The sequence below is a fragment of the Mustelus asterias genome, chromosome 11 (assembly GCF_964213995.1).
Source record: "Mustelus asterias chromosome 11, sMusAst1.hap1.1, whole genome shotgun sequence".
Classification (NCBI taxonomy): Eukaryota; Metazoa; Chordata; class Chondrichthyes; order Carcharhiniformes; family Triakidae; genus Mustelus; species Mustelus asterias.
Genome location: NC_135811.1, coordinates 36,232,420 through 36,247,758, shown reverse-complemented (window position 1 = coordinate 36,247,758; position 15,339 = coordinate 36,232,420). Strand labels below are relative to the sequence as shown.

The following is a 15,339-nucleotide window of genomic DNA, read 5'->3' as shown; positions in this document are numbered from 1 at the left end:
AGCCCCTGTTCTCAGAGTCGAAATAGAAGCTATTTCTGCAAAAATCATTCGGATTCTTAAGAACTCCACACAGGCAGTGACTCAAACCGCGAATTGAACCCGGGTCCCTGGCGCTGTGAAGCAGCAGTGCTAACCACTATGCCACCATTAATCTGTAATCTCGCTATAACGATTTAATGCCCTCTTCTGACAGCCCCAAAGAGCAGCCTCCAGAGAGTGGCACCTCTTGCTTCTTTCAGATCCAGGTGGAAACTGACTGTTTTAAAATAATAGATAACTGCATCTTTCCCTGTAAGCTTAGCTCCACCCATTCATATGGCTCTGCGTGAGAATTCATTCTGCTCGCTGGTGTGCCAGTTTGCTGATTCAATCCCACCCCAGGTCAGTTTCCCAGAGATGGGATGGGAGGCAGCCGGACCATCTTTCCTTCAGTAGCCGGTAGCCAATTAACCTGATTCAAAGGCCACCTCAGGCTCACTGACAGGCCACAATTCCCTAGCCAGCTGCTGGGCCCCTGGAGGAGTGCTGAACTACTGTCAGCTGCCTGGGGGCAGCTCCAGCTCCACCCGGTGGGGGCGGGGTGGTGTGCCAACATGCAAGGCAGGTTTTGAGGTCACACCAGCCTGCTTGCCCACAGCTGCAGCCACCAGCCGTCCTGTAGGGAGGTTCTTCCCCACAATGGTAGCTGATCAGTCTATTTTTTACTTAAAATTTCAGAAGATGGATGCATCCCGTCTCCTTCTCTTGCCTGAAAAGTGCTGGAAGACCTCCTATTGTAACCCAACCTTGAGAATCCTCCTGTCATCTTAATTGAACAATTAGCTACCCTGGAGCCACCCAATTGGCCAACTTGGGGAAAGTGACTTTTTCCGTCAACATTCGGTGGGTTGGGGGGCTGGAGGGTGCGGAAGGGAGGGGCAGTTTCTGACCCTATCAGGGTCCCAGTGTTCAAGGGAAACCCCTTCTTGTGGTATCAATGTGTTTGAAAGAACAGGAGGGGCAAGACGATGGCATGAAAAATAAGTCTTGCAATCTGTTAATTATAGCCTAGAACTGCTCTACATAATAAAACAGTTCTGACAGCACAAATTATGTTGAAGGAACAAGAATTTTATGCATTTATAGTAAGTTGAATAATGGATGAGCTAGTAAAAAGGAGTGCTTATTTAGGGTTAGAGGGTGGTTTGCCCAATGTTTCAGCCACATAGGTGCATGACTTTGCCATTTGGATGAGTGTAATCCAATGGAATATTTCAAGATAATTAACAACAAGAAACACAAGTTTGGAAATTGCTGTCACCGCACTAGACAGGGACCAGACAGGATTATTGAATGTTTCTCTGGGAATAACAAAGTTTGTTTGTTTACTCACAGCTTTGCAGTTACAGTCTGTGCCATAAAAGTCTGCTTTATCTCCAAAATACTGGGACATTCAAGAAAAACAACAGAAATAGTAATCCTCTTAATCAGATGTGACTACAGGGTAGCTAATTGCCTTCCTTGCAGGTGGGTCATGTATAGTCACGACAGTAAATGACTCATTCCATCATCCAATGTAAAATATGGCTCAGTGAATGTCTGAATCTCCAAATTTCATCTCAATTTTCCATTGTTTTAGGAAGGAACAAATGGGATGTAAAAGTTTACTACCCTAGATCTTCAAAATTTTCCGAATCAATAAAAAGAAATCCAGGTGAGCAAATGGAGGTCAGAATCATACAGCACAGGAAAGGTCCTTTGGCCCATCAAGTCTGCACTGACAATAACTACCACTAAAGGAACGCTAATCCCATTTTCCTGCACTTGCACCATATCGTCGAATGTTATGATATTTCAAGTGCTCATGCGGAGAACGTGCAAACTCCACACAGACAGACAGTCACCCGAGGCCAGAATTGAACCCAGGTCCCTGGTGCTGTGAGGCAGCAGTGCTTACCACTGTGCCATCCTGATGATCTGTTCATATCATTGAGCAATGGTCTGGAAGACCCCGGAAATGATTTCTGATTTTTTTTCCCCCTCTCACCAAGCGTTGAGAGCTGCATATTTGATGGGTCAAGTGGGATGGAATCAAGTGGGATGGATAGGATATCAGTGACTGTCACCCAGGAAAAATCTCCAATGAATATCAAACATACTGGCACAGGTGCCCAAAAGTGTAATAATCCCACTCTGACCTCGGATACATCAAGGAGGTCAGAAACAGAGATCGACAACTGAGCCAGAGCAGAGGACCCGAGGCTTTGAAGGCACATTTTCTCATGATCTGATGACCCATGATTCACAATGCCAGAGAATCATCGCCTACAGTAGCCATATTGCTCCTGTCAGGCACTGGTGAATATACAATATTATACCAGTATCTGCATGGTACCCCCTATAATGCAGGTCACATACCTTTTCTTGCCTAGAATACTATATCTGTCGGATAAACCAAATTAATATTTTATTTCATTTTCAAACATTACTTCTCACAGTTTGTTGAAGAAGCTAAAATGAAACATCAGTGAACATCAGCAAGAGGAAAGAAACAGTTCTTTGAGTCTTGTTACAAACAATGCAATTAGTGTCTAATCACCCACACCCACTCCCTAAGAGCCTGTTACTGCATGCTTCCAAATAGAAATCAGCAAGTCAACACCTCCCTCGACTGCCAATACCCCATGTAGGAGTAACATACAATCGTCCTTTTTGTTTTTACATAAAGTGTTCTTTTATATAGGAAAATATTTGGTATCAATTCAAAACAAAATGCCTTGAACAAGAATTGTTCTTGTGAAAGTTAAAAGCTGTCACTGCATTTTCTTAAATTTTGGATTCATCTTCTTGGTAACGTTGAATATTATCACATCTGTTTCTCATCAATAGATATTATAAATACAGCACCAAAGTGCATTATTTAGAATAGGTGAACCTTTTCAATAAGGAAAAAAAAAAATTATTCCAGTCTGCTATCCAGCCTTTTTTTTACTCTTTCCTTGCTTGTGGGCATTGTTGGCAAGGCCAGTATTTATTGCTCAGCCCTAATTGCCCTCGAGAATGTGGTAGGGAGTCAGTTTTTGAACTGCTGCAGTCCGTGGGGTGTACATATACCCACAGTGCTGTCAGGAAAGGAGTTCCAGAATTCTGATCCTGCGACAGTGAAGGAACGGCAATATAGCTGCAAATCAGGATGGTGTGTTGTTTGGTGGGGAACCTGAGGTGACATTGCTTTTTAAAGAACAATCTTTCTTTTCTGATAATCAGATGTTACTGTATATGAATCACATATGATGTGTGATTGGGGAGAGGGGGAAGGATGGTGATGGCCTAGTGGTATTATTGCCACACTATTAATCCAGAAACTCAGCTAATGTTTTGGGGACCCGGGTTCGAATCCCACCACGGCAGATGGTGGAATTTGAATTCAATTTTAAAAATCTGGAATTAAGAATCTACTGATGACTATGAAACCATTGTTGATTGTCGGAAAAAACCCATCTGGTTCATTATTGTCCTTTAGGGAAGGAAATCTGCTGTCCTTACTTGGTCTGGCCTACATGTAACTCCAGAGCCACAGCAATGTGGTTGACCCTCAATTGCCCTCAGGCAACTAGGGATGGGCAACAAATGCTGGCCAGCCAGTGACACCCATGTCCCACGAATGAATAAAAAAATGTAAGCTTATTCAATGAATTCAATGTTTAGTGAAAGTGACGTCAAGACTTGGAGATTAAGGACCAGTGGCCATTTGCCAAAATTAAGGTCAGTAGTTTCATAGCACGAAAACATATGGCAAATGTACCCAAGAGGAATTACAGTCATTGCGATAGAAGGGGCATTCTGGGACAATGCTAGTGGCATAGTGGAAAAATGGTGAAGGTTTTTCCAGGGTAGAACAGTAAGCTGATAAATAGACAAGAGATTTGCAGTAAAGAGAAGTAATCCATGAGAAGAACCACAAGTTTGCCAGAACAAGAACAGATATTCATAATGAGTCTACTTGTAGCCAATTCTGGGAGGATACACCCAAATCGTTTGTTATAACAAAAGTAGGTCCTTCTCAGACAGCATGGAGGAAGAAATAACGAGAATGCAGGGCATCAATTAATAATTTCGGCAAATGGCCACTGGTCCTTAGTCTCCAAGTCTTGACGTCACTTTCACTAAACATTGAATTCAATGAATAAGCTTACATTTTTTATTCATTCGTGGGACATGGGCGTCGCTGGCTGGGCCAGCATTTGTTGCCCATCCCTAGCTGCCTGAGAGGCAGTGAAATAGGAAAAAACGTCAAGCAAGACTGGGATAGAAACAAAAAGTGCTGGAAATACTTAACAGGTCAGGCAGCATCTGTGGAGAGAAACAAACTTACCGTTTCAGGTCCATATTGACTGTTCATCCACCTGAAACATTAAATCTGTTTCTCTCTCTACAGATGCTGCCTGATCTGTTGAATAGTTCCAACACTTATTTTTGTAGCTAAATTGTACAGATGTCTGGAACACAGTGGGACTGCCTCAGGAGGTGGCTGCTGCAAAGAATTTGTATCGAAGAAACTTTGGCCATGAAACTGTGCAGGGCTCAAGAACAAGCCTGGTGATCACAATGCAATCCACTTTGCTGCCTTTGCTTCTGATTCCGAGGGCAAAGGGGAAAAAAAAGAGGGAGGGGGAGATGGCCAGACATCCAATTACACAACCAGGAACAAATCCTGGGAGCCACCCGTGCCAAGAATGTCTGAGTGCAGCAACTAGTGGAGAAAAGGACCATCCCTTTTATTTTCCCTGTTACATTGTGGTGGTGGGTGGGGTAATTTATTGTTGTAAATTTGAATTGTATTTGCATGATGACTACTCAGATGGCAGGCAACATTACCTCATGGATGGTGACAAGTTCAGCATTCATAGTAATCTGGAACCCTTTTGCACAGTTTGTAGAAAAATAAATGTATTCTCAAATCAACCTAGATTTTGATAGCTCCTTTCCAGTGTTCCTGATCTCTTCATTCATGATTTCCAGACATTTTGATGTGCTTTACAAACTCTGCAAAGTGCCAACTATGAATTGAGTCAAGGGATGGCTGCCCTTTAGGTGAGATTTGCCACTGTTGATTAATATATCTGACCTGCTCCCATGCTGACATTGTCAATTGTTGGTTCTTCTCTATCGTTGTCTCTCTTTCGGAAAACATTATCACCCCATTTCCTCCCTACCCACCAACGAAAACTCAGCTTCCAAAAAGCAAAAGATAGCCCATGACAGAATTAAGGTTGGCAGCCTTTTTTTCCTCTCTCAATAAGATCCCTCGGAAAAGAAAATGGATCCCTGCTTTCAGCAGGTACTCCGTACACGTTCGTTGATGCATCCAGTAAAATCCTGCCACAAATGTGCATGTAGACTGCAGATATCATTTTGCAGTAAAAATGGTACTTCATGCCAAAGCCCAGGGCTGACCTGATAGCCTTTAAAATTTGCAGGGCACAGGGTATTTAATATTTAAACCATCTCCCAGACACCATGATAAACTATCCCTTTTCATTAGCAACTCCTCAATCTGGAATCTTCCTGTCCATTACTTGGATTCAAACTGGACGGTGCATGTGCCACCATGAATTTGTCCTGTGAACGTCATTGACCAAACCTTATGCAGTCCTGAGTCATAATCAGATTTTTAAAAAATGTAATGTTCAAGACAATTGTTACTACACCTCCCTCCGTGATGTCCCGGGTGAGACCTTCTGTTTGTCACTGTCCACCCAGGATACCCCTGGCCCCCTGCAAAACTGTTGCAAACCTTTGTGAGGTGGGTTCAGTGCCTGATTTAGGCATAAGCTAAACAAGCTACAGCTTAGGGCCTCACAATCCGCAGGGGCCTCACAAAATTTCAGAAGGTTTACAATGAAGGGAACATTTAAGAGCGGATACCAGAAAAGAAAAAGAAAGCACCAGCTTGAAGAGCAACTCAAAAAATTACCAAAAGTTGACAGTTACTTAACTCCAGAAACAGATAAGGATCCACAAACCCAAGGTGATCAGCAAAGTCCAAAACAACCACAGCCTAGTGCCTCTGCTACTGAGCCAACAGAGTCTGGAATTTCAGCTGAGGAAAACACTGGAAGTGAAGCAAATGTGAGCGTTGCAAATGTGGAAGTGATGCAAATGTGGCGACCCAAGGTCCTGTTTTGGTACGCACCTTTGTGAGACCTTTTGGTGTAACTTTTTAACAAGGGGCCTCCAAGCTTTATATAGCTTAGGGCCTCACCAAGTCTAAATCCGGCACTGGGTGGGTTGAACTGGCTCCCTGTCAACCCCTCCCCCCGACCGCTCTGTTGGTAGTAACAAGAGTTAATCTGCAAGGTTCCCTTTCCCATAGGTACCTTTTCCTAAAAGCAGCCAACTTAGCCAAGCTTTCTTGAATTAGGATCAAGTGAGTTTATTAACCGCTAAAAAGGGCAAAGAGAGAAATGGAAAAGCACGTGCAGATATCTGTAGACAGATTAGAAGTGAGAATTGAGCCCAAAGTAAAAATAAGTAAAAAGGTATGTGAAACAGTCCTTAACTCATGGGAAGATGAAGAAGTAGTGTGTGGCCATTATGATTCTGGATTGCAGTAGAGTTGACTTTGGTTGGTGGATAGTTAGTTTTGAGGTTCCAGTAGAATTGACCTTTGAAGGCGAATAGTTAGTTCTTCAATTCCTGAGCTCTGTAGTTTGGCTGTGATCCTTTTGCTGACTGGGGCTGACTTCTACAGTCAGAGACAGAAAGGGATGATATACCTTCAAAAATGGCTATTTTGCAGGGGCACTGCTGGCTGCTTCCATTACGGTGTCACACAATTTCAATGTGTAAAACATCCAGCTGCTTATCCGCTCAGTGTACATACAGACAGACAATAGGGCACCTCTTTCAGCTGGCTTTTAACCTATTCTTTATATATTCCAAGTGTAAAACGGAATCCACAATTCCATCTAGGTATTACTCACAGGATTCCTTGAGATGTGATGGCCATTATGTCCCTTTGTCTTTATCAGAGATGGTGTTCAGTCTCTGGATGCTTTCAGGAGTACCTTGTCTGGAAGCAGGAAGGGGCTTCATTGTCCCATGGAAAATCACCCTGCAGCCATCCAGCCAGTGGCTTGCATATACACTTTGGATTTGTGTCCATGTTTAAAAAATAAAATGAGGACGGCCTAAACCGGGATGTTGGATTTATGTCACATTATCAGTAACCCCCACAGCTTGCTTCCTGGACTTGCAGAATCTCACTAGCTGTTCTGTCTGGAGACAATACACATCTCTTTAACCTGTGTTGAATGCTCCCTCCACCCACATTGTCTGTACATTTAAGACCTGGCTGGCTGTAGAGATTTGCATTCTAATCAGTATTCTGTAATTTGATTTCTGTGTCTGTTTGCACTGTTTGAGAACAGATATCCACTCCATCTGACGAAGGAGCTGTGCTCCGAAAGCTTATGGTATTTGCTACCAAATAAACCTGTTGGACTTTAACCTGGTGTTGTGAGACTTCTTACTGTGCTTACCCCAGTCCAATGCCAGAATCTCCACATCATAAAAAATAAAACTCAGGTCTTCTTTAAAGTTCAATATTGTGTGTGTAGTTCCATGGTTTCTTTGCCTCCATCATCATAACAAAATTGATCATGAATTCTATATTATTCAGTCATATTGGCAGCTTAGCGAGCAGCCAGCATCTCAACTCAAACATTCCAACATTAATTTATTTAGAAACACAAATCCCGCTTTTCTTATCACTTAGTCATTTAAGCTGTCTCACAAGCACAAGCACTTGCATTCATGTAGTGACTTCTACATAGAAGAAAAATCACCCCAAGTTACTTTCCAGTCATGAAATTTGACAAGAACCAGTGTACTCTTCATTATTCATAAGTTTGTGCAACTCCAGTAGCTACTGGGAGACCTAGCTGGGTATAATCATGCTTAAAAACAGAAGTGCGCAGGTCCTGGGACCTCAAGGCTATTCGGTTACAGCTTCATCATGAAACTGTCTTAAGAAAGTTGAAGACAAATCTCTGATCACAGAAGTGATGGTTTATTTTTGAAGCTGCACTACTTCCAAGCAAAGAACTGGCGTTTCCTCACTCTTTTCCCGTTACCATTCCTACCGTGGTCTTTCACATGATAACTCCTAGTTAAATTTGGCACAATTGCTTGATACTGAAAGGCACCTTTGAACACCACTCACCTCAATTACTTCCAACATTCTTTGTCCTGGTTGCTCCTTTTCCTCATCAGCGTTGGTCTTCTCAAGTAATCTGTGTGCAGAAATTTTGGTAAGATTATATTTCCGGATGACAGCATGGAAAATGACTCAGAATAAAAACACCGTAATCATTGACACGTGATGGTATATATGGATTTGCAACCAAACAGATCACAACGCTTTGCACTAAGACAAATGACATCAAGCCAGATTACTCATTCACTATCCTCAGTAAATAGATCAATTATGTAACAGCACAAGTCAACACAAAAGTGATTTAACTTTCCACAGATATAACTTCAAAATCACGTAACTTCTGGTACAAACAAGAGACATGCAAGCATTTCTCATCTGAACAATTATACTATTTCAACCCAAAAAAAAAACTTGAAGAGGAAATAATTGCAGAGCGATGGGGAAAGGGTAAGTGAGTGGGTCCAATCAGATTGTTCTTTCAAAGAGCTGTCATGGGCACAGTGGGTCGAATGGCCCCGTTCTGCACTGTATCATGCTACAATTCTACAAAAAGCTCCTTAACCCCCGTAATCGTATCTTTCCTGGCTTGTCATTGGCTTGCCATCAATGAGGTGTCTCAAAACGTTATGCTAAAGGTACGACATAAATGGAAGTTATTGCCAATGACTTCAATGCCTAATGCAAACATTTCCAGGAATTTTGTTTTTTTGCATAACTCACGTTTTGTTTATATGACACAACTTCTTCAAATAAAGTGCTTTGTAATAATCTTGGTGTTGTGCTATCTGTTCTGTTAACATTATGGAGTCGCCTACACAGCATCAACATGAAAGTGTTAACTCTCACAGAGTTAAATACTCTCACAGAGTTAAATAAATCTATTGCTAATTCTATTTTTAAATACCTCCTCCGACCGTTGAAAATGCGAATAGAACAGGTGAAAGTGTTCACTCTCACAGAGAAATGTAAGTCACGTATAAGCCATCAGAAAGTCAGAGTTCACTACTCTATATCTGAATGTTCCCTGATGGACACAGGAGATACCGACAGGCCTGCAATAGGAGATCTATATTGCTCACCTGTGTTTATGGGTCAGGTGAACACTCACCCCATCAGCCATTACAAACAAGCAGCTGCTTCTGGAGGCAGTACACATTGGGCAGAATTTTCCCAAGCCCCTGTCTGCGAGTCCAATGTGGGGAGAATATGGAGAGAGGCCCAAAATTGGTTTTACGCCGATATGGATTTATGGCAGGATCTTCCACCGATGCCCACCATGGTGGGTGGGAAAACTCATCAAAGGCCGGTATGAACCTCATTTGCATCCCAATAATGGAATACAGATGAAGGCCCAATCCCCCGTGCCACATTCTCAGCAATGGTGGTGCGAAAACACACTGGCGTGAAACAAAATTAGGACAACGTGGCGCGCAGATGTGAGACTCACCTGAAAAATGCCTGGGGCTGCCTCCGTAGTTTAGGACGGCAGCAGCGCACAAGCCTGGAACACCGCAGCAGTGAGTCAGGGGTACACCTGGAGGAAGTCCTTTCAGATTAGGTGTCCTGGTTGGGGGGAGGGGGGGGGAGGGGTCCATCCTCCAGCCTCAATGTTCCCTGTGATCCATCTTCATTTTCAAGAGGTCCACTGTCTATCTTCAATAGGGAGTCAGTGACGTTGGGAGCCTTTTCAATATGGCATCCAGACATAATGACGGTCTACGTGCCAGTCAGGCCTGCCCCACCACGGAATATGGCACAAAACACTCGGATGCATAATTAATGAGATCAGAGCCAGAAGGTTTGGAGTGTTTTTCCATCAGCCTCTGGAGCGGGAAACACTTCACGTTCCCATGCCACTTAGCCTCAAAATGGGAGAATTCCAATCATCGTTTCCTTTATGACTGAAGTGAATCTTCCTATTGAAGAGATCCCAATTCCTTCAGTAATGCCACTACTGGACTGCTGCTATCAAAGTTGGCAGAATCCTCTGAGCTTCTTACTTATGCACATAAATATTGATTTGCAACCAAGGAGGTGACCAATGGCACAGTGCGTCTGGAATCTATTGCTAATTCTATTTTTAAATATCTCCTCCGACAGTTGAAAATGCTAATAGAGCAGGTGAAAGTGTTAACTCTCACAGAGAAATGCCGTGGAAATCAGTTCAATGGCTGTGAGCTGTGAGCCTGGGAATTTGCATTTGAGAGTAGAAATGGAACATCTAAAATCCAAACAAAAAGCATTCAGCAGGTAAATTCAAAATCCTTGTGACCTGTGAGCCAGAGACTGCTGAATATAGTCAATTGCTCTTTAGCTGACAGCCTCGCATGGAAATAAATGGGGCAGTGTTCAAGGAGAAGCTATCCAAAGCTGCTACGTGCAATACATTCAGTTCAGGAGCATTCAAGAATTAAGTCACTGGAAAAGGTGTCGAGTCTAACAGATGGTGGCCAGGCTGTCAAAAGCAACACTTCAGCTGTTAGACTCACAACGAGTGCCTGCCTTATCGCTCAAGAAGGTAACACCTCTCCGCTTTATTGAATTTTCAACTGTTTACACACAGACACATGTCCTTGTGAAGCCATTTCACAAAATAATTGTTCCACTGCTTGCCGGAGGGGCATGTTAATTTATTAGCTTCTTGCCATGGTTGTGCCAACAGTGGGGCTAACACTTGTTTCAGAAATGGGCTAACTTTTCTTCAGCGGTGTTCGGAGCGATTCTACCTGCACTACATTTAAAAAATGGTAACCTAAGGGCAGATATTTCCCGTTTCTGCACAAGATGTGCAAAGATGTGCGGGTTAAGTTGATTGGCCATGCCAAAATTATCCCTTAGTGTCCTGGGATGCGTAGATTAGAGGGATTAGCGGGTAAAATATGTAGGGGTAGGGCCTGGGTGGGTTTGTGGTCAGTGCGGACTCGATGGGCCGAATGGCCTCTTTCTGTACTGTAGGGTTTCTATGTTTTTTTTTTATAAAGAGTGCTGGCTGAGGGGAGAAACACAGTAAGAGTTTTAACAACACTAGGTTAAAGTCCAACAGGTTTATTCGGTAGCAAATGCCATTAGCTTTCGGAGCGCTGCTCCTTCGTCAGATGGAGTGGAAATCTGCTCTTGAACAGGGCACAGAGACACAAAATCAAGTTACAGAATACTGATTAGAATGCGAATCTTTACAGCTACATTTAAGATACAGACAATGTGAGTGGAGGGAGCATTAGGCACAGGTGAAAGAAATGTGTATTGTCTCCAGACAGGACAGCCGGTGAGATTCTGCAAGTCCAGGAGGCAAGCTGTGGGGGTTACTGATAGTGTGACATGAACCCAAGATCCTGGTTTAGGCCGTCCTCATGTGTGCAGAACTTGGCTATCAGTTTCTGCTCAGCGACTCTGCGCTGTCGTGTGTCGTGAAGGTCGCCTTGGAGAACGCTTACCCGAAGATCAGAGGCTGAATGCCCGTGACCGCTGAAGTGCTCCCCCACAGGAAGAGAACAGTCTTGCCTGGTGATTGTCGAGTGGTGTACATTCATCTGTTGTCGTAGCGTCTGCATGGTTTCCCCAATGTACCATGCCTCGGGACATCCTTTCATGCAGCATATCAGGTAGACAACGTTGGCCGAGTTGCAAGAGTAAGTACCGTGTACCTGGTAGATGGTGTTCTCACGTGAGATGATGGCATCCGTGTCAATGATCCAGCACGTCTTGCAGAGGTTGCTGTGGCAGGGTTGTGTGGTGTCATAGTCACTGTTCTCCTGAAGGCTGGGTAGTTTGCTGCGGACAATGGTCTGTTTGAGGTTGCGCGGTTGTTTGAAGGCAAGAAGTGGAGGTGTGGGGATGGCCTTGGCGAGATGTTCGTCTTCATCAATGACATGTTGAAGGCTCCGGAGGAGATGCCGTAGCTTCTCCGCTCCGGGGAAGTACTGGACGACGAAGGGTGCTCTGTCCACCGTGTCCCGGGTTTGTCTTCTGAGGAGGTCGGTGCAGTTTTTCACTGTGGCGCGTTGGAACTGTCAGAGGCATTCAGCCTCTGATCTTTGGGTAAGCGTTCTCCAAAGTGGCCTTAACGACACATGACAGCGCAGAGTCGCTGAGCAGAAACGGATAGCCACATTCTGCACACATGAGGACGGCCTAAACCGGGATCTTGGGTTCATGTCACACTATCGGTAACCCACACAGCTTGCCTCCTGGACTTGCAGAATCTCACCGGCTGTCCTGTCTGGAGACAATACACATTTCTTTAACCTGTGCCTAATGCTCCCTCCACTCACATTGTCTGTATCTTTAAATGTAGCTGTAAAGATTTGCATTCTAATCAGTATTCTGTAACTTGATTTTGTGTCTCTGTGTGCCCTGTTTGAGAGCAGATATCCACTCCATCTGACGAAGGAGCAGCGCTCCGAAAACTAATGGCATTTGCTACCAAATAAACCTGTTGGACTTTAACCTAGTGTTGTTAAAACTCTTACTGTGTTTACCTCTGTCCAACACCGGCATCTCCACATCATGAGGGGAGAAAACCGGTGTGTAGCTCGTCAGCTGCATGGCCGGCTTTTCTTGCCGCATTGTGCAGCACTCTGCGCAAAAAAAATGGAGACGTGGTTCACGTTGTCACACTGGCAGGGAGGGGCCAGAAAAAGCTGGCAACGTCAGGGATCCCATTTTTAAAGAGCACCCAATCTCCAATAAAAAAAGAACCCCTTCACGACACCCACATGCTTGGAGACTGAACCCACACGCACACTTGAGAATCCACACCTCCCCATGGATAAGGGGAACCCACCCCTAAAGGAGCTAGCTATCTACTAGGCCCCCCCACCCCCCGCCTCCGGGGTTATACTTACCTGTGTCCCTGCCCAGAAGTCGCCCTGGTTCTCGTTTTTAAAAACATGTTGTAAACCTCACGGACGTGACGTCACTCTGGCGAAGCAGGAGTTCCTAATGTGGGAGGCCAATATAGGGGGAGGAATTATATTTTAATGTATTGAAATGAGGTTGCCAAACCTCCTGGGCTGCAAAAATCAGAAAACGAGATCTCACCGGCGAGGTTCTCGGTTTCCAGCACTCGCGGGGTTTTACACGTCACCATTTCAGCTCGTGGTGAACGCAGGCACGAAATCTCCCCTTTAGTTCTTTTAATACATCCTGATCCATTGAACAAGCTAACACCATCGGCAGGATTCTCCTGCCATGCTCGCCTAAAAACCGGAGAATCCCGCCCGAGGTCAATGGGCCTTTCCATGGTCTGCCCCGCCCCCGCCTGCTACAATTCCTGTCACGGGCAGGATGGGGGAATTCCAGCATCATATCTGTATTATCAGAGAATGGCCCCTTCAGAAAGACGCAGGAACTTGCTTCCCTTGCATGATCAGGAGAAAGAGATCATTAACAACAAAAATAATTCCTCAAGTAAGTCTCTGATCATTTCATTGAACTGGTGAAGGTAGCCATGAAATGTATCTCAGTGCCTAGCTATCTTTGATGGCCTTTGACCTGAAAGCCGCGACAGTAAGGAAAAGTTATAATGATTTTAAAATGTTTGGAGAATGTGTAATTGTTTTTAAGAAGGTTTAATTAAAAAAAACACCTTGGGTGGGATTCTCCAGTTTCATCCATGGCGGGTCCCGTTGTGAGCGAGAATGGAAAATTTGGAGTTCCAGCCAAAATTCCATTCACTTTCAGTGGCACTGGAGAATTAACGAGGATGGAAGATTTTGACCTTTAAGAGTTTACATCAATTGTAAAGGAATCAATTGCAATTATCTTGGATCATAAGCAATATTGCCTGATGCGTCTTGGCAGCCTTTGACCTGGAAGCAGTAGCAATAGGAAGTTGATCAGATACAAAGGAGAGCTGGGGATGGAAAGTGACCATTGCAAAGATCCAGACACAGAGAGCGGAATTCTCCCATCCGACCCTTAGAGGGTTTGGAGGAGGGCAGGTGTGAAGAAACTAGTGGGAGTCAAAATGTCAGAAACCCGCTGGTGTATAATCACCTTTCAATTCTCTTAATGATTGGTCGATGTTGCCGCTGATTGGTGGCGTGAATGTTCTTTGCATTCATTTGCATCTCATGAAAGTTCATTAAAACAGCTGCCTCCGGAATCCTGTCAGACCGTCCAATCTTGCATCGTCCCAGTGTGACATTACGTCAGTCTAAAACATGACTGATCAACAACAGTGTGCACAAGACAGACCTCAGCTCGCTAGAGATATTGAAGTCAGTGTGACACACTACCTGCCATAGTGCTGCTCTGGTCATGTTGCGCTTTATGCTATTCTTTTGGGGCAGACTAGTTCCTGCCTCCATCTCTATGCTGAGCTGGATTTCATGGACAGCACCGTGCTGCTGGACCTATGTCACCACCCCGGTTCATTACTGTACCTGGGGTTGTGGACCACACACTAGCGTCTATCTGGACATCATTGTGCTGTGGGACTCGTACAGCCACCAAAAGATCCAAGGTTCAACTAGGGGTGGAGTGTGATGTGAGGCAAGGTGGGGGGGGGGGGGGGGGGGGGGGGGTTATTATGACGAAGACAAGGGGGGAGCAGGACAATGTGTAAGGAGGGCTGTGCAAGGTGGGAGAAAGGGAGGGCAAGAACTCATAATGGCAGGCAGAGGGGCAAGGAGGCTGAAAAAGATGAATAACGGACGTTAGAAGGAAGACCGAGGGGAAGGCAGCTGAACCCCAACAAGGCTGCATTAAAAGCTCACAAGCAAGGGGATTAAAGGAAACCATACTGTTTCCCAGAAGGCAATGCGGAAAGACTCCAGATGCAGTGGGTGGAGATCCAAATGGGGTAATGGGCAGTCATTGAATCCAGGGACAGACTTCTTATTGAGGCTGCTAGCCTTTTCCCTCTGGGTTACTGCACGGTCTGATGAAGACAGGTAGTTGCAGAGAGTGATGCAAATCTGCTGGACTGATGTTTAAATATGGTGCCTTCAAACCCACCAGCTGACAGCGGGCAAACAAAGAAGTTACTGGCCTGCCAGGTGATTTGGAGTGGCACCCACATGTGCATAATTAATAAGGTTCCAAGCATAGAATCTGGCACGGGATCCTGCCATTCTATCCAGCGGGAAAGGCCGCACCAGAGTAGCTGACCACCATGCTGTCTCAAAAATGAAGAA

At 44.6% G+C, this 15,339-nt stretch overlaps 1 protein-coding gene across 1 annotated transcript in view; it reads right to left on the bottom strand.

Annotated features, from left to right (window-relative positions):
• Positions 1 to 8,280, bottom strand: part of ptprea (protein tyrosine phosphatase receptor type Ea) — a 221,154-nt gene extending 212,874 nt beyond the window's left edge. The window contains exon 1 of the mRNA XM_078223445.1: positions 8,207 to 8,280. The gene's annotated coding sequence lies outside the window, so the exon portion shown is untranslated. The remainder of the gene's footprint in view (positions 1 to 8,206) is intronic.
• Positions 8,281 to 15,339: the final 7,059 nt, after the last annotated feature.